Raw genomic sequence first — 24,199 nt, 5'->3', positions numbered from 1 at the left:
TTTGATTTGTTACAAATACATTTTTCATAAATAACTATAAATCAGGCATACTCAGGCCACTCTGCCTTAGGGTAGGGCCACACAGAGCGGTCGTGCTGCAGCCATGCAGTGGTGAAGAACCGCATGGCCAATTAGCCCGCAGTTGCCTTTTATTTGGCTGGTTAGGTTGGGGCACAATATGCATATTATTGCTGTTCTTGCCTGCAATTTCTTGTAGGTTATTTGATGGTAAACAGTATATTAATCAGCTCTAGCATACCCACTTCTCCAACCCCTACGCTCTCCTGCCCTACAGGTAGGATCCCTTCTTCTGCCATCTTCTTTTCCTCCTTTTCCCCATCATCTAATATCAATGAGAATATAGAATATGTCATCAGGAACATCCAGCTCCTCCTCTCTCTGCATCTTGCTGACTTTTCTAGGACATGGTGACTTTGAAGGATGATTTGGAAGAAGTAAAGCCAGCAAAAGATGAGGATGGCCATCATTAAGACATGCCCACGGGGTGCAGATTGGATGCTATCGGTTGGCACGCTGGCATTGGAATAATAAAGGCTTCCATCTTATGTAGCTGATGTAAGAATAAGTAAATGTAGGAATAAATATAACTGAGGCAGCACTGCTGCATTCTCCCTGCACTCTCCCTCTCCAATATTCTTCTATCAATCATTTTCAGCAACACTGTCCCTAGCGCATTTGCTCTTGCCATGTCTCTCCCTATGCTCAGCTCACAGGACAATGGTGCAGACTACGCGGGATGAGGGTTTTATAGGGCTGTGACATCACAGGGGATTGGCTGGCTGCACGGCGTTATGGTTGATCTTGCGTCTTTCTTACTTTCACTTTTGTAACATGTGCAGCTGCCATTTTAGGAAAAACTGATTTATCACCATGAAGCTCAAGGAAATTCGGATTCGTTACAAATCAAATTTTTCCTAAACTTTGTACCGAATCCCGCTTTGAAAGCTTTGCTTCACTCATCACTAATAATTAATATAAATAAAATTTAAATCATGCTTGTTCTAATAACAATCTGCCGCCGCTGCAAACAATAATTTTTTAACATGTCAAGATTTGTACTGCAATTGGTGGCAGTATTACACTGCTAGATCGCTAATCAGCATTCATGCGAATGCTGGTTGACGATTATCTGCTGAAAAGTTGGGCAGTTTAATTCAGGCATAACAGCTATATCTCCCTATATAGTGGATATAATGCTATGATTCTAACAAGACCAGAGCCATATTTCTAGCTGCACCCAATGCAGAGATATCAGTGGTTAAAGCAGCCCACTCCCTTTATTCAGCTGCTGGAGCTCTGCAGACAGCGAGTGCTCTGTGCTGAAAGTGTCATGTTAGCCTAGGCAACCCTGGCGCACTTCAGACCCAACAAGCCTTCAAGTAGTAACATAGTGATAGGTGCTGCAGATAGGGTGCTCCAATATATTCACGATTGCACTAATCGGCAATTAATGATGCGCATATTTTGGCGCAATACGTGCAACTTCACATTTTAACAGGTCTGACTACATATTAGTGATTGGTGCACTAATTATTGTTGTGAACTTGTGACATCACAGCACTATGTCTGTAGCATGTATGTATGGACAGCAGAACCTATCACACTATATCAGGATATAACCTACACTGACTATCTCCCACTAACTATCTGTATTACTGTATATATATTTATATACATAAGCTAACTATCTAATGTAATGACACAGCAAAGCACAGACCACAGCAATGACACTGCTGCCTCTCTCAGAACTCCATAAAACTACAGAAAATGGCTGCTGGGGAGGTTCTTATATAGTAAGGGGTAGGCAACTTTCCTATTGGTTGCTAGGGATGTTGCTAAGCTCAGGCAAAGACATTGCAACCTTCTCAATGGTCCACAAGCAAGAAACAGGGAGGGATCATAAGTTCAGTTGAAATAAAAATCTAGATTATTCGCAAATACAAATTTATAGCACTATATTCGAAATCTTCGCAAATTCTCAAAGTGGTAATATTCGCAATTAAAATTTGCGATTCGAATATTCGCACCCAACACTAATATGACAATAAGAAAACAAGTCCTCTTTCATGTATAAAAGGGGTGATAACATGAATAAAAGTTCACGCATCTCCTTCATCTTTCCCCCACATCTTTGAGTTGTTGGAAGGCTTTTCAAAACGAAAGATTCAAAGGGCACCTATCAGCAGGTCCTTTGCTGCATTTGATGTGTTTTGTGTATTATACCCTGCATATAAAGTAAAAAGACTTACCATTTAAATGAATCCTAGACAGAGACTTTACTGCATGACTCTTATTATGTTTTAGAAAAAAAATGCATTGGCCTTTATTGACTAATGTGAGTACACCTAGATTCTGGAGTAAATTGTACAAAAATTTGGCAGCATTTAGTGCATCTAGGTTTAGAGAATGTATCTGCAACTAACCCCCACAAGAGGATGGGGGTTAAAGGGGTTGTCCGAGTTATTTTTTTGTCCTTTGTATGTTTCTAACTAGGCAAATGTAAGGGTTTTACAATGCACTTACTTCATCTGCAGTGACTCCTTTCTCAGATTTTCCTGAGGGTGCCATGACCTGTGATGTCAGCTACTCTCCCTGCTCTGATGATGTTTTGTTGTGCGCAAGCCTGAGAGAGCAGATATGTGTCTGTACACAAGACGCCACTGTGTAGGCCATGCTCCCTGCACTGCAGTCTGCTGCTGTCTGCTCTCTCCCTGGATTCTTCAGGAAACTTTAACCCCTTTAGCAGCACACAGGGATGGAGGCTTTCCTGAGTAGCTGCAGGCAGTAAAGACACACAGGATCTGGCCTCCTCATCTTGTAGACACAGAGCTGACAGACTGGAGGGATTCTGCAGAGCATTGCACAAGAACAGGTAAGGGGAAGTCCTACACATACAACATGCTGCTGAGTATCCTAGCAGTCAGATATTTTAATCAGGGCAGCACTTCTATTCACTCTTTTTGCAGAGCAGGGCGAGGGGCACAAATCTTCATGAGGAAAACCTCAGAGATTGTTATTACTGCAGTTAAACAAAGGGCCAGAAGAGAACCAGGGAAATAAGGAAATAGATTTTTTTTCCCCTAAGACTTGCTTAGCTTAGTTATATATTGCAGATTTACAGTGCTATATATTTTTTTTCATAACTAGGACAACCCCATTAACAACAAGGAGGTGACTTCACAGTAACAAAGGCATGGTGTAATTTAAGACATTTAGTACCAAAATTGTATACAATACTGGTGTAAAATTCTGTATGAAACTAAGCGATCCAATAGTTGGTATAGAGTTAGACAAAAGGTGTTCAGCCATGCTACAAATTTATCATTCAGCCTGAGCCACAAGGTCTAGACAGCCTGCCATCTATGGTAATAGTAAATCTGCCACCCTGTTCTTTCATCAATGCAAGTTGTGTCTAACAATTGAAGTTATACAAAGGAGTCATCGACATGAACTATAATATAGTTCTTTAATAGATGAAACAACTTTTCTGTCTATTATACCGGACACCATGCAGCAGGCGCAGAGCTGTACAGGATGCAGAGCTAGTGGTCGCCTCTAGGCCTAGAGCTGAGAGGACATAATGGTCCCTCTGCCACATAAGACAGCAGGGTTCTAAATTATACATGGTGGTTGGAGTCCTTATTACATTTTGTATTGGAGCCCTATAGCTTTAAGTTATACTACTGCTATAACCTGTATACAAAAGTTGTTACACGGTAACATAGTTTGTAAGACTGAAAAAAGACACATCCATTTAGCTCTGCCTAAAATCCTGCAATGTTGATCTACAAGAGACAAAAGCCAATTTTCCTCATCTTAAGGAAAGAATTCTTCTTGACTCCAAATCTGGCACTCTGAATAATTTCCTGGAACAACAACCAATCTCCAGCAAACTAGTAACAATGGGAGGAATTTATCATGAGGGGAATATTTGAAGTCAGCTTTGCTTGAGTCTACGTTGGTGTACCTTATGCCATATTTATCAAATGTCTCATGGTATTTGAGAAATTTGTCCCATCCTTAAACCTCAATTCTGTCAAGAAAAGCTACTCCAGTTCTCCTACTCCACCCTCCTACTGGAGTGAGATTGTGACGTTGCGACTTTGTAAAAAGTCTTAATGATAAATCTGGAGTGAAACTCATTAACATAGCTAACCACACTCACTTATCCACCCACATTTCAAAACTAGAGTGAGTGGTGTAAAAATGCAAAACGTGAGTGTAAAAAGTCACAAAAGTCCTATTTTGCGACTTTTCTGAAGCCAGAATCCTGGAGTGAAAGCAAGAAAAATCAGGGCCTATAATTTGTAATATTGTTATTCTCAAAAAGACATCCAGACCTCTTTTGAACTCTTAGTTGACAACAGCCCCTGATGCACATAGTTTCATAGTCTCTCTGCTCTTACGGCAAAGAACCCCCTTCTATGTTGGTGTAAAAATATCAAGCTGGATGTTGGGTCTGATAATTTTGAGTACCAAATCAATGTTGTTATGACTTGCTATACTTATTTGCAGACCTTGAGCAGTGACCCACTAGGCCACTGCTAGGGGTTGAAAATGGGCTCAGGTCTAAAGAATATATGCTATGTGACATATTTCTGCTGTTTTAATATTTTGCACTGTTTTATGTTAGTTGTTACACCTCTGCTCTTGGGAGGCTGAGCTGAGCCTCTGGATTTGGCCTTTCCTCTATCTAGTTAGTGCAGTCAGAGGCAGGAGTGTGTTGAAGTAAGGCTGAAGAAAGCTACCTCCAGTCCTGTCAGTATAAGAAAGCTCATTTGGACCCAAGAAGGACTCGTGGAAGGAATACACATTAGAGCCATTAAAAAAAAGTGGGTAACGTGAGGATTTAGCCTATTAAAGTAACACACGTCTAAGGCTTCTGGACTTGACAATCTTGGTTAGAGCTGCTTCTGGCTTCTGGCCACTCTTTCCTACCTTAGTGATCGCTTGTAGTCCTGTTTCTGCAGTTTACCCCTCTCTTCTAGGTACTGCAGACATTACTTAATAAGTTGGATTTAGGTGCACCCCTCAGCTGAGCTTGTACCTGGGGTATTGTTATAATTAAGGCTGTTTCACAGAGGAGCTCCAGAGATAACCCCTGCTTCAGCCAGAATTTGTTGTAACTAGTAGGATTTGTGCCTCTGTTTTGTATGGAAGTGTTTCTAGGTTTACACTTCAGGAAATACTTGTTATCTTGTTTAACTAATCCTCCTCTTTAGTCTCCTGTCTTTTAGCCACACCATAACACCAAGGGCCCCCCACCTTCCTTCAAGCAGGAGACTCCAAACAGAGTGTGACCCGGGGAGGAAGGGGGAAGAGGGGACAACTACTAATCCTATCTGTGGTCCACTCAATTACTCTGTTGGTCTGGGGAGTGAGGGATAAGGATTCAGGCATCCTAAGAACCATGACAACCACCACTGTTTATGTCACCACAACTCCTATCTGCCTCTCACATTCCCCACTGGGTTGCTGCACTCACTCACAGAGTTCAACTTGAATTTTTAAATAGATTGCTTTAAAAAAAAATGGACCTAAAAAAAAAAGAATGTTTTTTTTCTTCTTCTTTAATTGGCCTTATGGTTGGTATATTAATAAAGTTATCAGAATATAATTCCTAATTTTATTTTACTTAATACTTTTTAATTACATCTATAGAGAATAGGACTCATTCTGAGCGCAAGCAAAAATCTTCATCTAAACAATAATAAAAATTCTAAGGGTATCTGCATTTTCTGCAGTTCAACAATTCTATCATGAGTATTGTGAGACAGAGAATATTCTACTTACACTGAGGATGCAGGTTGCCAATCCACGTTTTCTTATACTTTTTGGATCCTTTGCCACAGCCAGCTTTCAAACAGGTGGCATCTATAAGATGAAATGAATAATTAGAGAAGGCAGGATTTTGAATACACATGTATTGTACTTATCTGTCTGTAAACGATATGAATGTTGGATGTCACAAATGGCGGAGTTACACGTCCCGATAGTCGGGCAGATTATAAGGAACGCACTTTCTGCCTGTCTAAAGGTGCAGCCGAACAATCAATGAACATGCAAAACGTTTGTTCCTTGGGTGAAACTGTCAGTTGTGCAAACAAGTAAATGGTTGTTTCTAAACAGCACTCTGCTGCCCAAAACCAATGCAGCTGTATGAGGACGAGTGATGTACAACATGATACCTTGTTCTTATACTTTGGAGGTGATCACTTCAACCCCATTGAACGAGCAACCAGTTGTCAGGAAGGACCACTTTTTCCATGAAAATTGGCTGCTCCTCTGCATGTGTAAATCTACCTTAAGACTAGCCATGTATATATGTATGTATATTTATTTCAAGATGAGCCTTTTTAATTGGTTTATATATTGCCATGAGACATTCACTACCAGTTTTGTACATGACAACAGAGGAAGGTGGAGGTGGATAGTCAGGTACGATGCCATCCTTTCAGCTGCTAATTACGACTATATTATCTTTATTTATGATGCCAACAGTTTTGCTGCCAGTACAGTTCTTAAAGGAGTTGTCTGGTTTCAGAAGGAATCCAGACAACACAAGGGATTTGCCTTGCAATAAAGAAGTCCACATTACTTACCTGGCAGATCCCATGCGGCCGCTCTAGCTCTTCTGGCGAGGATCGATTTATTGGGCTCTGCCAGGTAGGTAATGATCACTGCTTTATTGCAGACAGATTTCCTGTATTGTCCGTTACCTCCAAAATCCCTTTGATGATTTTTGCAACAGTATTGCTATTGAGATATCTTAAAGTGATTAACTAGGGTTACGCTTTATTCCAAATTAGTGCTACCCTTATGTGTGTATGGTATTACTGCTCAGCCCCTTCACATCAATGGCGCTGAGCAGCAATACCTGACACAACCCATGGACAGGTGTTGTGCTGCTTTTGTAAGAAAGCAACCATGTTTCTGTAAACCTGGACCACCCCTTTAATGTTTTATGTTTCCATTAACAACCAGGCTCAATTAAGTAAAAAGATTTGGGATTAGTCTCAGAAATATGTGAGTATTCCATGCATGTGTTTAAGTAATGTCTATTATAATGTAGGCTAAAGCAACTCTTTACTTTGTACTCTGCCTTTTGTATTCTTCATATAATTGCAATTTACTACCTTTACAGAAATACATATCATTTACAGACTCTGGGGGTCATTTACTAACAGATATACACTACGCCATGTGGTGTGGGCCGGGAAGGGGGCAGACCGGCAGGCCTGTCTCATTTAACATTTTCTAGGCCTGTTTTAGGCCTAGAAAATGGTCTAAACCTGCCATAGATTTAGACATGCAGTGGATATGCCAAGGTTATGTAGAGGCGCCATATCCACCGCCAGCTAAAGTGGTATTAAGACTGGCGTCTAAAATGCCGGTTATAATAAATGACCCCCCTCTATTTCTGTGAGTAGCCTGAATAGTAAATCATTTCATGTATTCTACAAATTCTCCACTGTTTATTACTCTTTATTTGCTTGCTCTGACATGTTCCTTGTCCTCGGTGGAGCTCGCGCACACGTACCCAGGCACAAATATTATCGGCAATGTACATTACAGTACAAATAATATAGAGTATGTAAGTTTTACCATTATAGGAGGTAAGGCTGGCCACACACAGTAGAAAGCTGCCTCCAGAATGCTTATTTGGCTGAGAACTATTACTTCCGAAACCCTATACAAATGCATGTTCGGTCAGTCGAGCATGCATGTGTTCTGAATGGGAGAAAAGAGAATGCTGCTGCCAGACACTTCTGGTAGTGGCTTATCTCCCCTGAGAACAAAAGGAGCAGACATATTAAAATCCAGCAGACTGATCCTTATCTTCCTTTACATCTGCCATTGGGGGAGAGATGGTAAGTCGCTCCCACCACAATTTGCAGGTTTTTCCAGCATTCATTTAATGGGTCTGGCCAGCTTGAGAGGCAGAGCACTGCAACAAAATGGGTCCTCTTTTACATTGCTGGGTTTTGCCACGTACAACTTGAAGGGGTCATTTCAGTGACTGCGGAAGGAATAATACTTATCTGATCACCTGCCGCTGGGTTCCTGCTCCTTCAATCCCCCACTGCTGGTGCAGACCTTGGGTCTCCCCTTGTCAACATCCATTTTAACAATGCTCATGTGGCTGCTGCAGCCAATGACTGGCCGCAGCAGTGACGTGTCCCTCTATGCGTCACGTTATTGGATCACATGACGCAAGGAGGACACGCCACTACTACCACTTTTCCATACAGGAGAAGCCATCTATATCAGGGCATAGACATTTTTCCTATTTGCTTTACTCCATTTGATTAGAGAAATGTCTACTTTGTGGTAAGTTAAACCTTTATAAGTTGATTATTTTAGTTTAGATTTATATAAATAAGTATCAGACACATAGTTTGGTTTTGGCAACCTTACACATCTATTATCACCACCTAGATTACTGATCTTGTGCAATGGAGGATGTGAGATAAGGTAGATGGCAAACATTGGGGATAAATACGCTTTGCTCAGTTGCATTCAATTCGCTGTAGTTTCTAACATGTGAAACCTGAGATAGGAAGAAAATAACTAGAACAGAATGAATCACATAATGCTCTTCCATTCCTCCATAAATGTCCTAATGTAACCTTCAATTACACATTCATTCTTCAGCCAATACTCACTGAATCGCTGTGGTTCTGTACTGCCCTCTTTTAGAATTACCAGTAAAAATAAAATAGTGTGTATAGCCCATGCTGTAGTCTTAAAGTCATTTTCAGTTTTTTTGTGGAACCTAAAGGGAACATTGTACCGTCCTGTCTGTGGGCAGCCGGTTATATAGCAGGAGGAGCTGATCAGACTGATATATTGTTTTGTGGGAAAAGAGTCAGTATAACCTTATTCATTGATCTAAATCTCTGTTCATTCTGGGTTTAGGAGTCCAGTAGGCGGTCATAGTGACCAATGCTTGTCAGCTCCTCCTGTTGCCTTGACAGGTTCCCTCTTATTACATCATTCTGTTCATTGTTTCTTTTGAGATTCTATCATAGAGCTCTGATGCAGCAGGTGAGAAACCTCGGACCATCATGGAGGTCCCAGCATGTTATGCATGTCCCCTATACCTAGTGCTCCGGCATTGTGCAGAGTAAAGAGTGAGGAATGAACCCATTGATGAGCTCTTCTATAATCCCTGCTGCTGGTATGACCATAAGATCAATAGTTCCTACTAAATGTGTATACCTGAAAACATCTCTCAGACCTCTGTCGTTTGGTAAAAGTTTATTACAAAATAATCTTTCTGCTCATTCAATCATATTTTGGGCAAAAATGACTCAAAAATTATTTCCACTTTCACAGGGGACCTGTGCCCACTTTGTTTCAGCAACATTCCTCATGAAACAACTATTGCGGAACATCTTTTCTTAGAGCTACGCATCCTATCTTGCGCTTTTATATATAAGAATAAATTGACACTTGGGAGTTTCCATTCCCTTCTTAATAGGGTGAGTCCTTTCATAGTGTGACACTGGTGATGTGATTAGACACTGTCAGAGTATGCAGAACCACACCTCTAACTTGTCCATGTCTAGAATGAATAACAGAGGAATGGCGCAACTCTAAGATTCTATTTAAAGGGGTTGTCCGAGTCTTTATTACTGATAACTTATCCTCAGGACAGGTTATCAGTATCTGACTTGTGGGGGTCTGACTCCCAGTACCACGACGATTAGCAGTTCGAGCACTGCCGCCTATTCCTAGTCCAGTGACATGGTCATGGACTTGCATTCAAGTAAGTAGCAGTACCAAGAAACGCCACTATCCATTGGAAGGCCCTGTGCATTTTAAGCTATGAGGAGGCTGTGCCGCTCACCGGACCACCATAGACTGTTCAGACAGCTGATCGGTGAGGTTGCCCTTGGATAGACCCTCGCTGATAACATAGCGGTGACCCATCTTTAGGATAGGCCATCAGTATTAAACATTTGGACAACCCTATTAAGGTAAAAACTGTTTAGACACATACTGTAAAATATTACTTTGCAGGGTTGAAACTTATCACATGTGTTAAGAAGATACATCATCTCAGATTACAATAGAAACAACAAGTCAAGACGTGTCCGCCACCCACTGCAATACATTATTCTTGCGAATTCTGGTGGAACATATAATAAAAAAATTAAAAAATAATAATAATAATAACAATAACATAGGGTGCATGAATCTATATAGATTATTAAAACAGGTGCAAATTATGCCAATTTATCAAAACAGAGCACATGGCAAGGCACATTAGACTAGAAAGAAAAAGAAACCTGTGATTTTGGAAAACCACAGTAAAAATGCATCATGCCTGCAATAAGGAGGCAACGTGTAAACCCTGACACATATTACTTAATTATTTTTCTAATATAAATGTTATTATTGCAATTTATTTTACAATGAAATCACCATGACAAAAACAAGAAGTTTGTGGTTATATTCCCTTTTCGAGCATGTGTAGTAACAATAATTACTGTCACTTGGAGAAGAGGTAAGCAGCCTCATTACAGAAGGTTCTGTACATCTATGGAATATGTTCCTTTTGTAGCATTAATTAGAAGATGTATATATAGTTTAGCCAGCACAAGTCTACATAAACCTAAACCTTCTTCCCACCTGCCACTAACCCCCATGTGATTAGTGCACTTTAAAACAACCTATATTATATGCTTTCATCTTTTCCTTTTAAATCATATAAACATTGCTCAAATCAAATGATAATTATGCATAACCTTCCAAAGATAACAGCATAATGACACTTTATATAACTGAAGAAAATATCTCTTATTGCCAGAAGTCTTCATGTCAGGAGTTCAACCAGCCAAATCACTATGCATGGCTGTGCTGGGAGGGTTGCCATGATGACAAGCCAAGTCTTGGATGAGCAACCTGTCAGTGTGATTGGAAGCTGAGACAATCAGAATTCTGTCTCTGTCCAATACCAGAGGTAGGTGGGGGATTTAAGACTGTTGATTCTGTAACATCCCAGAGGTATGTTACTAAACTCTTTTTCCCCGCTACTATTTGTTGGTAACATGTGCCTTGTCATCTAATGTGATTTTATGTAATATTCCTCACAAATGTGCATTTTCTGCATTTGCTGTAATTTTCATGTTCACCAGCAGGTGGCAGCAATGTGTTACCAGGGCTTTAGTTACAGTTTAGCATATCTAGACTGGAATAGTACATTCCAGTTTAGCTCCCCCCTCTTTGAGGAGGTGTGGAATGTTCCCACATCCTGCCTCATGGGGAGGAAAGGAAGTTACAGTTAGTGTGCCAGCCACCCCGGCTAGGGGAAGGCTGTGCTGGTAGGAGCTCCCAGTTTTAGGGATCCCAACCCAGGATCGTGTCTCGGCTGAGACCAAAGATCTTCATGCCCAGTCTGAGCCATCAGCCTCAGCTGGTTGACAAGCAAGCAGCCACCTCCAGATCTCCAGGAAGAGCCATTTCCTGTGAGCTAACTGTGAGTAACATCCAGAGACCAGGAGAAGCCAAATTCCTCCTCAGCTAGTCAGTCCCCAACACAGCAGAAGATAGACAGAGCAGAAGATATAGATTCCTGCCATATTCTCCAGGCATATGATAGAAGCAGAAGAGATAGTAATCCCTGCCATATATTGCTAATACCTGCTGGGACCCAAGACTATTGCTGTATCACATGTGGATTGATGCTGCCTCCAGTAAAGACAAGTTGAATTATATTTCAAGTCTGGATCTCATTCATTGCTACCAAGTTCCTCAATTACTCCTACTAGCAACACTCATTTTATTGCAAGTGAGCCAGGATCCAGGAGTCCAGCCGTTCCAAGGTAGGAGACACCGTTGACACTATTACTACTGCTACACAGAGACATTACACCACTCTGGCATTCCTAACCTGGTACGTGAGTTGCAACACCTTAAAGGGCCCTGAGACTGTACCCTGCGCACGCTGCAATTGGCGTCACGAACAAAAACCATAGACTATTATACACATATCCTGACCCACAGCATAATTGGTGTCCGTGTAACTGTACCCACGGTCCGGCTCATTGCAATTCCTAATTGACTTGCCTGCAATTCCAGTTGTATCAGTTCTCTATACTGTGTGATATTCTATCCCAAGGTGAGCCAGATGTGGAAGCTTTTCTTCTTCCGCCATCCCTTGTTGCATCAGCAGGAGAAGTTGCTCTAATATAAATTTCAGGGGGATGACATTGTTGATGTCACTTTTGTCTCTATTCACTAATCGGGTGGCCTCATCAAAGGGTCTGAGTATGCAACATATGTCCCTAAAGAGCTGCCAAAGCATGAGCTCAAAATAACACATTCTCCCTACTCTAGGGATTTTGTGTACAGTATAATTAATGACTGGTTTACGCAGCTCATACAGATGTTCCAGGATATGAAAGTTGAATTCCAGTGAGTTGGAATGCTGCAGATCAAGTGGTGCCAAGGCAGACCATTCTCTCGCTACACATCCAATGGGATTTTCTTAGCCACCTAAGAATGGAGGAAATGTACAGACACTATCCTGGACATGGACAGCACCTTCTGCGAGCCACAATACATTTTTTAAAAGGGATGTACCACCAAACTAATCACATGCAGGGAGCAAGTCTTATATCCCCCAAATGCAGCAAAATGTTCCTGCTATTGTTGTTAACCATATTGCCCAGTTGTAATTGACAGGTAAGTTAAACCATGGCGCTATTCATACCACTGAGCACCACCCACGACAATAGGAGTGCCAATCAATCAACTTACTTAGTAATTGACAGGTAGATATCCAGCAGGAACTTTCTTGGTTTTGACTGCTTTTGACCAGTAAAATGTCAGATACACAACTCTAGTAAATGTATTTTTTTTAAGTTTCATTAGTTGTTTTGGAAAAAAAATACCACTTGGACATAGTCCTTTGCAATATATTTTTATTTTATGTCAGGCACACAACTCTGATAAATTAAATTTTTTTGGGGGAAAAAATTGCTTAGCAAACTCTCCCATAGAAGTCAACTGTCCATTGTGCCTATGACACATGTAAAGCAATTTTCTTAATGCTTTCTAAATACTGTTAAGAACAGCTAGGCAAGATGGCCGCCCCATAATTATGTGCCATAATTATGTGCAAAGAATAGAATAAATAAATCTGCAATCAGAAAATAAAATCAGATTAGGAAAATAGGAGTTGTGTTGCTATCTGGTATTAACTGGCAGAAAAAAAATCTTTGGTGAGACATTCCCTTTAACAATCAAACTATGTTTAGCTGCAATCAGTTTGTAGACCTTGCCAATCTGCATTTTCCCATGTTAAGGGATGCATCTTGTATGCACCCTGACTGCAACATGGCTGCAATGTGAGAATCCAGCCTTAATGATCCAATACCTATTATAATCCACTGATACTTGATTTAAAGGAAAATTATTGTGTATTATTGCTTAAAGTGGTTGTCTGGCCAAGGAGCTGAGACACAGACACACAGAGCCTCACACACACTCACCTGTCCATGCTCCCATCTTGTCCTGTTCCCAGCTACTAACAGTCCTCACAGGACCAGGCTGTGGCTTGGTCACATGACCGCTGCAGCTGATAACAGGCCTCAGAAGTCACATCTCCATGAGCAATGTGTAACCAGTGATATAAACTCACCTAAAGAATTATTAGGAACACCATACTAATACGGTGTTGGACCCCCTTTTGCCTTCAGAACTGCCTTAATTCTACGTGGCATTGATTCAACAAGGTGCTGATAGCATTCTTTAGAAATGTCGGCCCATATTGATAGGATAGCATCTTGCAGTTGATGGAGATTTGAGGGATGCACATCCAGGGCACGAAGCTCCCGTTCCACCACATCCCAAAGATGCTCTATTGGGTTGAGATCTTGTGACTGTGGGGGCCATTTTAGTACAGTGAACTCATTGTCATGTTCAAGAAACCAATTTGAAATGATTCGAGCTTTGTGACATGGTGCATTATCCTGCTGGAAGTAGCCATCAGAGGATGGATACATGTTCTCATTCTGTTTACGCCAAATTCAGACTCTACCATTTGAATGTCTCAACAGAAATTGAGACTCATCAGACCAGGCAACATTTTTCCAGTCTTCAACAGTCCAATTTTGGTGAGCTCGTGCAAATTGTAGCCTCTTTTTCCTATTTGTAGTGGAGATGAGTGGTACCCGGTGGGGTCTTCTGCTGTTGTAGCCCATCCGCCTCAAGGTTGTACGTGTTGTGGCTTCACAAATGCTTTGCTGCATACCTCGGTTGTAACGAGTGGTTATTTCAGTCAACGTTGCTCTTCTATCAGCTTGAATCAGTCGGCCCATTCTCCTCTGACCTCTAGCATCCACAAGGCATTTTTGCCCACAGGACTGCCGCATACTGGATGTTTTTCCCTTTTCACACCATTCTTTGTAAACCCTAGAAATGGTTGTGCGTGAAAATCCCAGTAACTGAGCAGATTGTGAAATACTCAGACCGGCCCATCTGGCACCAACAACCATGCCACGCTCAAAATTGCTTAAATCACCTTTCTTTCCCATTCTGACATTCAATTTGGAGTTCAGGAGATTGTCTTGACCAGGACCACACCCCTAAATGCAATGAAGCAACTGCCATGTGATTGGTTGACTAGATAATTACATTAATGAGAAATAGAACAGGTGTTCCTAATAATTCTTTAGGTGAGTGTATGTTCAAGCACATGTGATTGGCTGCAGAAGTCACAGGGCCAAACCACTCCCTGGTCTGCTGGAGTGGAAGCAGTGGGAATAGGACTACATCACAGGTACAGTGGAACTGTGGACAGGCGAGTGGCTTTTTTTTTATTGGTGCACACTCTAAGAGCATTGGGGTCTTCAGGTCCTAGGGCAGACAGTCCCTTTAAATATAAATTATTGCCTTAGTGTATTTTCACCAAATATTGCTTAATTCAATAGTGCAGGTGAATACAAGAAACTTTATAATGTATCTTGGAGAAAATATATTTTCTTTTACTAGCAGCATTCTTCCTCAACTCTTCATATACCATATTTTTCACCCCATAAGACACACTTTCCCTGCGTCTTATGGGGTGAATAATAATAAGCGCTTCCATTAGAACCTGAACAGATGGCCCATCATGTACAGTTTACTGATAATACCAAGATACAGTATCATGTTACAAATCTACAGGTATCGCATAGAAATAAAGAAAATGGAAACAACTACCTTTAACAAGAAATCAAAATTCAAAAGAACAGATTTTTTCATTTCTATTCTATTTCTATTCTATTTCTATTCTATTGTAAAGTCTAGTTGTTTGTCTTCAAGTAATTCATTGATTTATGAATGCCAGTCAAGTCATCAAATGTGGAACCACTTAAAGTCCATAAAATGAAAGGCAGAATAGTTTTATGTATTCCTCCGTAATAGCAAAGTAACAATAATTATTCTACCATGTAATCCTTTGTATTTATTTTCTTTTTGTTGATATCTGCTCTGAAAAAGACACAAAGAGCCATGAGGGAACATACTACTGAAAGCCAGACCTAGGATGTAGCTCAGCTGGACAACAAGAAGTGGCTGGGGTTTCTCTCTGACGTAGCATGTCTTTTAAAACCAGATGTTTGAGATGGATTCTATTGAGGGGGGGGGGGGGGGTGAGTGTAACAGGCAGGGTGACCTCACACACAATGAACATCTAATTAAGCTATACTATATTAATGGTTATTAGTTAGTTAAAGGTAGATGTGGATTTACGATGGTCTTCCCTGAGCCAATAAGTCATGAAGGGAAAGTGTAGAATTAGACAACGAGGTTTGTGGTGGCTTTTGCATTTATGTAGAAGGACTAGCTACTTTTCCCCTGCAACTTTAGGATCATTTTACTGAAAGAAGTTAAAAAAGTTTTATTTGAAATAGCTGTATTGTGACCAATCATACTTTATCTTAAAGAATTTTCACACAGTGTTATTAAAAGGACCCAACAGAGCAGAAAGGAGGGAGCTAGTTGGCATAAAAATGCTCAACCCACTGTAACTAGTAATATCGAGCCCATTTGACCCCTTTTAGAGTGACTTCATTCTTGAAAAAGGGTTACTATTACAGCAGCTGCTTTCATGGGATCTGTGCTTAAAGATTGGCAGCAACACTACTGCCGAGGAGGGAATGTGCGGAGCAGCGAAGGTTAATTCGAGCTGTTTCCGGTATTGAGGAACAGTGTTGGGATTCCTCTAAACTTACAACCTTGGTTAAAGGATGTAGAGGTCAAAAAAGGATCTGTGGGGCAGCTTTTAAGTTCCCTCATCATCAAGGTGCTTTAATTGCCCTCATATACCCCAGACCATTAAAGGACAGATTCAATAGAGCTAACTTTTCCTTTTAAACATTTATTTGATTTCTCTCAGTCCTTCTGGGCAGCGATCCATGGTGAGATGAGTACATACAGCAGATGCAGGACATCTAGACAGAGAATTATGCAAAGGTTGGAAATACAAATCAGAGAACTATAAAGTGTTTGTCTTTTGCAAATGGACACGGCACAGCATGAACGGCGGGGCACATAAGGTCAGGTTTTGCAATGAGTTTCCAGATAGAGGAAGGAAATGGAATACAATCGAGCTTTGGTAGGGTGTGCGGGGAGAGACAAAAAAAGAGATCTTACAGTCTTCAAACTATTCTTCCCTGAAGGGGTGCAGAAGTAGCAGACTCTAAAGCCTGAGAGGGTTCAAAGGTCCCACTTCCATATAATAGCACTCTGCATTTATAAATGTTGCATGCCAGGTGGGGGTACTATTACTGATTTTGCATTAGTTTAGGAGATTCTGGTTATGCCAGACTATAATGCTTTTTTATTGTCCTTGCTGCAAAAGATATGAATAACAGAGAGTCCTAAAATACACATTTTCCCCCTAAGGCTACTTTCACACTCGCGTTTTGTGCGTCATGGACGGATCCGTTCAGATAATGCTTCCATCTGCATCCGTTCAGAATGGATCCATTTGTATTATTTGTAACATAGCCAAGATGGATCGGGATCCGTCTTGAACACTATTGAAAGTCAATGGAGGATGGATCCGTTTTCTATTGTGCCAGATTGTGTCAGTGAAAACGGATCTGTCCTGGCACACAATGTAAGTCAATGGGGACGGATCCGTTTTCACTGACACAATCTGGCACAATAGAAAACGGATACATCCTCCATTGACTTTCAATGGTGTTCAAGACGGATCCCGATCCATCTTGGCTATGTTACAAATAATACAAATGGATCCATTCTGAAGGGATGCAGATGGATGTATTATCTGAACGGATTTGTAAGCAGCATTTTGGTGTCCGTCTCCAAAGCGGAATGGAGACAGAACGGAGGCAAACTGAGGCATTCTGAGCGGATCCTTTTCCATTCAGAATGCATTAGAATGCAAACTGATCCGTTTTGGACCGCTTGTGAGAGCCCTGAACGAACCTCACAAACGGAAAGCAAAAACGCGAGTGTGAAAGTAGACTTAGATGTAAATGCAATGTTTGTATAGCTGGCTTTCCATAATGTGATAATGCAGAGTCTGCATAATAAAAATGTGTTCATAATCATTTGAAAATAAATGAAATGAGACGTTGTGGCATTTTTATGGCATTTTTTTATTTTGTGACATTTGGTCTTTTTTCCTGGTGTTATTGACATTCTTTTAAGAAGTCTATGGTGAAAAAGACCTAAAAAAGTAACATATTGAAAGCATGTTGTGTTTTAATAAAAATACAACTGGCCACAAAAACTCCACTAAAATGAAGCTTCTGACCACAGAAACAATCACATTTCACTTTTTAAGAGTAGTTTAACAAAAGAAAACAGAGTGCAGTGGGACCTCGAGGAGCCTGTGCAGAGGATGAGAGTGGCAGTAGCCCTGATGAGATGTTGTGTCACAGTGTACTCCTTCAGGCTGTTGCTCCCTGGGGATCGATGCAGTGGAAAGGTGATTTCAATCCAGAAGTGAAAGAATAAAAATCTCTCTTTACTCAATGCAAAATATAACTTAGTAGCTCATCCAGCAGTAGTTTGGACAGAGTACAATTTTTATCCCCAGATGATGAGGTACATGACACAATTTATGGCAGCTCTGATATGCTATCTTGCTGATAACTCTCCCTTGAACCTTTGGATAACAGCTGTAAGCTGGCACATGTGTATATAGATGTCCATTCTGTAATGCAGGCTTTCAGTTGGTCTGACCTGGATGCTATGTAGGTGATGAGTGCCTGAACCATAGTCCCTCACCTGCAGCAGGGTCTGTGAAGTTGTGGTTTGCTGGTCATTCCACAGGCTATCAATGCTGTAGCTTCTAAAAAGGCTGTATCTTGGTGTTCTTGCATTTTCTCTGGAGTAGAGGTCTCACACAAGAAATGGATCAAAATATTGGTCCCTAAGACCCTTAGAGTAGGAGCAATTGGAGCAATTACTTTTTCCACACTGTCCTAGCTAGATATCTCCCAACCTACTCCTACCAATTGGGAAGCAACAGGGTGGTTAATCCTGTCCCTGCCAATCATACCACACTATGCTGGTGTACATTCATACCAGAACTATACAAAATATAATAATTGCAGATACCCTCACTGCACTAGCCTGAGGCAACAAGGTATGTTTTTGGTACATGTTTCTGGTAGTGAGGCACCTTGTGTTCCTGGAATTCAATCAGTGTGTCATACACCGTCCCCTCGGGCTCTGCATTAAAGGAAATGTTTCACCAAAATTTTATCTGCCGGTTGAAAGCAGATAGTAACACATATCCTTTTTACCTATTCTCTTTTTATTTTCTGATTGCAGATTTACTTATTCAGTTTTATGAACATGATTATGGAGACTGCCATCTTGCCTGAGCTGTTATTAACAGAACTTACACAACATTAAAAAAATAGCTTTACAGCAGCCCCATGGGCCATAGACACACTGGACAGAAGGGGACCCTATTGACTTCTTTGGGAGAGCTTTCTAGATTCTTAAATTCTTTAACCCATAGGATACCAGTGCCGTATACGTACAGCGCTGGGAACTGGGTCTGAAATCCCAGCGCCATACAGCTATCGGGTGGGAACAGCTTCTGCGCCCGCCCGAACAGCTGCAGGGGTCTGGCAGTCACTGATAGCCAGACCCCTGCTATAAGCGCTGGCATCAGTGAAAACACAGATGCCGGCGCTTTAACCCTTGCACTGCCATGGTCAGCTCTGACTGCGGCATGTGCAGTATCCTCATGGGTCCCGGGTATCAATTGGGTCCCCTCGCTGCTGTAATAGGGACCTGATGTCTGGGACGGCCACCAAACACAAATCTGCCTCCAAAATACATATGGCGCTCCTTTCCTTCTGACCCCTGCCACATGCCCATAGAGCAGTTTACCACCACATATGGGGTATTTTTGTAAACTGCATAATCAGAGTAATGTATATTGAGGTTATTTTTCTGTTAACCCTTGCTGTGTTGCTGTATTAAAAGTGAAGAAATTAAAATTTTTGGTAATTTTGGATTATTTTATAAATAAGGGTGAAATATATCGACTCAAATTTACCACTGTCATGAAGTACAATGTATACGAGAAAACAATCTCAGAATGGCTTGGATAAGTAAAAGTGTTCCAAAGTTATTATCACATACAGTGACACATGTCAGATTTGCAAAAATCGGCCTGGGATTTAAGATGAAAAGTGTCTCAGTACTGAAAGGGTTAAAAATATGTTAAACATAAAAACGTGATTTAAACAATAGGTCATTTCTTGATTACACATTCCCTTTAAGGCCCCTTAACACTGGCCAATGATTGGGGCACGTATCGGGAAAGAACATTCCTTGGAATTCTGCTTCCTGTTTCTTACCCTGTGCTTTTGATCTCCCGATGGTTGAGAAAATGTTTGTTTATCAGGTGAACGACATCTAAATGATTGTTTCTGGGCAGGAGATAATGCTGAGGTAAACAGGGGTCTGTTGCACATAAAAATAGATTCTCTATGGGGAAGAGAGATCACAGTAATGATCCCTCGTTACCTCCTGAGATAAGCAGGCAATTATTGGGAACAAACAGTTCATTCCTAATAATTGTCCGCCGTGTTGGCCCTAATAAAGGTATCTTTAGGCATAACACAGTTTATCGACTTTCCCTGGAATATCCCTTTAATTATGCCTTTACCTTTTTATTTTATTCAAGCCTAACATGTTAAAATCTAAAAATTCACATGGAAATGTAGTTGTTTCTGGTATCTTATGCCCTCTTACATCATATTTTCACTGCAGGAAAATTTGCGTGTGACGGATCCAGACCCATTCAACTTGAAGCGTTTGTGGTCTGTCTGTACTGCAAAAAATTTTTTTTGCAGTGCGGAGGCACAGACAGAAACCTCACGAGGGTGGGATGGGAAAGGTGCCAACTGACTCCACCCACACCTCTGTCCCTGCCTACTTGCACTTGCCTGTCCTAGGTAACAGAGCACAACTGGGCGGCGATCCCTAACCTGAGTAAATGCGGAGAGACAAACGGACAAACAAAGAGAGTTCGAACTAGCAAGGTCAAAACCAGGAGGTCAAGGCAGTACCAAGGAGCAAGCAGAACAAGTTTAAGTCGAGCAGAAGTCAAATACCAGGAGAAGCAACAGTACAAAAGGAGCAAGCAAGAGATGAAGTCAAATAACAAGCCAAAATACAAATACCTATTCAAAAGGAAAAAAACACATAGAATAGGACCTTAATCACAAGCAACCTGTGGCTAGCAGGCTGCCTGTTAAATAGGGGAGAGAAGGAGTCATGTGACGTGGCCAGCGTCACATGACTCATCCCCCTGCATACTGCTGTGCGCTGAAACTATGGGAGCGGAGGACGCCGACCACGCTAAGGAGGCGTGCGCGGCCGGGTCCTCTCCCCCCCCTGTTGCCCTGGAGACAAGGACGCAGCGCACGCCCCTGCTCTGAAGTCATCACAGGGCACCGGCGGCACCGAAGGGAAGGAGCGCGAAGCCCTGTGACACACTCTGTGTTGATTCCATGGGGTTTCGTGCCTCGTGGGGGGGAACACGGGCAACGGTAGTGTGCATGAGGCCTTATAGGCATGTGTAATGGGCAATTGGACAAATGGCACAATATTAATTTTCTGCCTGAAGTTGGAGAAAACATAATATATTAGGATCTGCTTTAAGTTGAAATGGTCTTTAATCATAAGACTACACATAGAACAACATCTCTTTTCTGTCTTTTTAACCTTTGTTTAAATTAAGATTAGTTATATACATCGTAAAAATCTATTAGCATTATACTCTAGTATGAAACTGACAAGCTCAAGAAATCTATACAATTAAACAGGAGAAAATGTTTTGTATTTTTATAACTTTATATATAATATACATTGCCTTTAATTCCCCTCCCTTAGTGACCACCCATACGTGTTTTTACTGACGTAAACAAAGGGGGTTTTAGCTAAACGGCTGGCTTTAATCAATCATTACATGTACTTAAAATGGTGTATTAAAAACTATAACTTGTCCTGCAAAAAATAACACCTCCTACAAGTACATTTATGAAAAAACAAAAAAGTTCTAGCTCTTGGAATGCAATTTTTTAAATATCTGCTTGGTCACTAAGGGGTTAATTGAAGATTATACTAAAAGCACTTTTTAGCTCATTAGAGGTCAATGGCAACATGGCTACAAAATCACATTGTGTGCAATCTAAAAATCTGTTCCCTCCTCCATCTCTGTCAGTACAAGGAGCTTTCCTGGAGACTATACAGATCTAATTTAGGAAACACACTGCCTCCTGTGCTTTGACAGGTTACGCACCATTAAATTTCAGCTGTATAGGCTATCCAACCAATGGCACAGGTGATTCTGATACAGAGGGGTGGAAAGCCAATCTCTGCACTCAATCTTTGCAGATAAATATTTTCTAGACATACATTTTGCAGATTTTAATGTCTGGCAGAATAATTGTAACTCAGTAATTAGTACAATGAGATGAAACATTCAGAAAGAATTAAAGAGGGCACCCCGTTCAAGAAAAAAAATCTCATTAACAATGCAAGTGTTACAGTATGTTTGTTTCCAGAACAGAATCTCTACCTGATGCCCTCCTTTCATATGTCCTGCTTTTAGCTGCAGGTCCACAAATTCCCAGTCTTCTCTTCTGCCATCCAAGATGGCTACAATGCTTCTTGAGTTTACCTGATGCACATGGTCCGTTTGGTGGTCCAAGACACTTCCTGATGCCCTTTGATTGGCCATCACTGCTCATATCAGCAGGTCTGGTCAAGGTCTGGTCAAGCAGGAAGTTTTTTCAACTACTAGTATGCCTCAGGTAGTCTGAAAAGCACTGTAATAATCTTGGATGGCAGAAGAAGAGCCCAGGAATTGTCAGATCTAGAGATAAAAAGATAAAAAGGAGGTCACCATGTAAGTGTTTTGTTCGTACCCCAGTCAATGTAATTTTTTTTCATGAACTGGAGGATCATTTTAAGATTATATTATCGACAAAACAAAAATTAGCATATTTCTTTCATGGCGTGAATAACAGATGACTTTTGGGTGTGATACTTTGCCATTTTTGCCTCCCTAGAAAGAACCAACTGTACATTGGATGATGTTCTTTTTGGTACCTTCTGTTGGTAGCTTCCCATTTTTTACCCAATTATGCAATGTACAAATAACTATGCCATGCAGTGCCTAACTATAAGCATCCTATAGCACGTTGTACAAATAACAGCGGCAAACAATGGCCATATGCATTTGCCTACAGTACAATAAAACCATATAGTGCTGAAGTAATATCAACACAACTGCTTCATACAAAAAGAAACATAATATAAGTCAATTACAATGCTTGAATTCAATTTTTGCTAAATTAATTTCACTATAGTATCAAGTCTCTGGTGCCAGGCATTCTGTGGTGCCCTCTTCAGCAAGGTAGCTAGTGCACCCTTTATGTTACACACACATAGAGCTGGTCCTGTTCTTATACTGCAGATTTTGTAGGGCTAATGCAGCAGGCATAAGATGATGTTACATGCCGTGACCATTTAAATTTATTGTTAGAGATGAGCAAATTTTTCAAAAATTCAATTTGGCCGGTTCGCTGAATTTTCCTAAACAATTCGATTTCGATCTGAATTTATTTGCGGCGAATCGCGTTAAAAAACAGCAATTTCCTGGCTGCAGAGAGCCTGTATAGTGGTGTAGAACACTGTGCCTTGCAGCAACACGCATAGGGAGTCTGCTGTGGTAGTGAAACAATACTGTGAGTCAGTAGGACATGCACATGACAGGCGCCACTCTTAGAATCACTGCACACTTCACTTATTTGGGCAGTTACAGGGCCAAAACTGACCAAATAACTCAAGTATGAAATCAGCCTTACAGGTAGATGTTAGCGTCAAGAAGAAGCGCACTCCTTTTACACCATTATTAAACGCTTATACAAGTAGAGCCCCCTGACAGAGTGGAGAGGGTGTTAGCAGTAAGTTTGTTGACTTCACTGATTATTTTGCCCTTTCTCTTATCGGTCAGAACAATAACCCCCAAAAAATGGATCCTGTGTGTTGAGCATCTGCCTTCACTTGTTCAGCATTTGGTCAGTAATCCATCAGTATTGTTAATGCCAAAAAAACAGGAGTGGATTCAAAACAGAGATGACACGTGAATGGAATATTTGCATATCTTCTGTGTTTTGTACCCACTCCTGCTTTTGGCTACCAAATCATAAGCCAATTCTGATGGGACCATACAGGCCTTACAGCTGTTACACAGAAAGGATCCGTTGTGTGTCTCATTTTCCTTCCTTCTGACAGATCAGGGTCAAATAAATGGTAATGTTATCCAGGCCAAAAAGGCTAAATAGTGGCCCAGTCATGGAGTGGGGAGGGTGGGAGAACAGCTTGAGAAGTCCACAGAGTGGCCCAGTGACATAGTGGTGAGGTGGCAGCAGCAGCATGAGGAGGCCACAGAGTGGCACAATGACAGAGTGTGGAGGTGGCAGCAGCAGCATGAGGAGGCCACAGAGTGGAACAATGACAGAGGATGGGGGTGGCAGCAGCAGAATGAGGAGGCCACAGAGTGGCAAGGTGACATGGTGTGGAGATGGCAGTACAGCAGCATGAGGATCCACAGAGTGACCCGGTGACAGAGTGGGAAGGTGGGTGGCAATAACAGTACCTGCTGACGATGGTGGGT

General features: G+C 41.2%; 1 protein-coding gene across 3 annotated transcripts in view; it reads right to left on the bottom strand.

Annotated features, from left to right (window-relative positions):
* Positions 1-24,199, bottom strand: part of TBL1X (transducin beta like 1 X-linked) — a 365,710-nt gene that overhangs the window by 225,740 nt on the left and 115,771 nt on the right. For all 3 annotated transcript variants that reach the window (XM_040423758.1, XM_040423761.1, XM_040423759.1), the window contains one exon: positions 5,815-5,895. The gene's annotated coding sequence lies outside the window, so the exon portion shown is untranslated. The remainder of the gene's footprint in view (positions 1-5,814; positions 5,896-24,199) is intronic.

This window comes from Bufo bufo, chromosome 3, assembly GCF_905171765.1.
Source record: "Bufo bufo chromosome 3, aBufBuf1.1, whole genome shotgun sequence".
In the NCBI taxonomy this organism is placed as follows: domain Eukaryota; kingdom Metazoa; phylum Chordata; class Amphibia; order Anura; family Bufonidae; genus Bufo; species Bufo bufo.
Note: the sequence above shows the minus strand (reverse complement) of the source record. Positions and strands in the feature narration are given on the sequence as shown.